Genomic DNA, 1568 nt, shown 5'->3' on the forward strand with positions numbered 1-1568 from the left:
TACTGATGCCACATTTCTCCGCATAGAGCCCAGCCTCCCAAAAGATCTATTGTGCATATAAATTGAAAATGTATAGAAATAGGATGCATCCCTGGCATATACATTCCCTTATTTTGAACAGGCAATGTTTCCTTGTTCTGTTCTGATGACTACTTCCTGGTCCAAGTATAGGTTTCACATAAGCACAAGAATACAATAAATAATATCCATGAAAGCATGTAAGTTAGTGACTTCATGCTTCAATCCTTAATATTCCAATTTTGGATACTTAATTTGTGATTTGCTCAATACTTCAGGGAAACAAGCATACTAATTTTTCTAAAAAATCTCTGTTTCTGTCTGGAAATTTAAATCATCACTATCTGTAACCAAAATCTAATTAAGAGAAAGGCATTAGGTTGCAGCAATCAACACCAGCACCCAACATAAAACTTCTATTTATCTTGGTTTCTAGTCAACTCATCCCTGGTAATCTGTGTCTAGATTTGCTTGGGCATCAGCTGAAAACTCAGGAGACCACACTTATTTCTGCATCTAAGAGCAATTTGTCCCTTTACTGAACCTTAGCCCCTGTTGTTGTTGTTGGTAAGTGCCATCATGTCGAGTACAACTCATAGTGATCTTATGAACAAAAGACCTAACCTTTGTTTTATAACTATCATCATTTATCTGTTTTCTTAGATTTTGCAGAGGCATGTGGCTTAGAATGATACTCCTGCTTCCAAACCTGAATTAATCTGGGTGCTCCACAAAACACTGTTCATGATGGGTAACCATTTTAGCATATGACATAGCAATGGCAAGGCATTCAGCATCACACCAAGTTACTTCAACCAGTGTTGTACCATGGGCCAATTCAACAAATCAGGGGTCTTTATGATGCCCTTCTGCTTAAGCCAAGAACTTTTCACTTTTCCGTACATGCTAGGTCAACAGAACTGATGGAACATGTCCAAACTCAGCCTTTCTCTTCATTGTCTCCTCTTTGCTCCTATGTCCACTCCAGTTGACTCAGAAGGTCACCTTGAGTAAGCATATCTGCCTGTTCCCTTTAACTTAAAGTCTTGGTAGGGTACCCTCATGGGTATAACTTTTCCCAGATCAATTTTTAAAACTTTAAAAAGTCGAAGAACGTTTTTTCTCTCTCTCTGCTTGTCTCTCCCAAATGAAAATCTCTTTAATCCAAAGACCAAGGAGGACCTATCAGTCCACTCAGATGTAAATCTATTCAGAGTTCTGGTTGTTTTTAATCTTTCTCCTGGCTAAACTTCATGCTTCTATTCAATTTTACTATTTGAAACAAGGATTTTTCAGTGTCAAACTATTTCCCTTTCACAAAGGATAGGACAGAGTTCAGAACTGTTGTTCACTACCGGTTGTACTTCCCTTGATGACACCTAAAAACAGCATAGCACATTTGATTGGTTAAATGGCTAACGATGAGAATTACATATTTTCTACATCTACAATACCCAGTATTAATTTATAACAAATATCTTCACATTGCAACATTGAAGAAATACAAATATCCTATAAATTTAAATTAATAAGAACCTTAATTATTTTTA

This window comes from Elephantulus edwardii, unplaced genomic scaffold (genome assembly GCF_000299155.1).
Source record: "Elephantulus edwardii isolate Elephantulus edwardi_28Jun2011 unplaced genomic scaffold, EleEdw1.0 scaffold00018, whole genome shotgun sequence".
Lineage (NCBI taxonomy): Eukaryota > Metazoa > Chordata > Mammalia > Macroscelidea > Macroscelididae > Elephantulus > Elephantulus edwardii.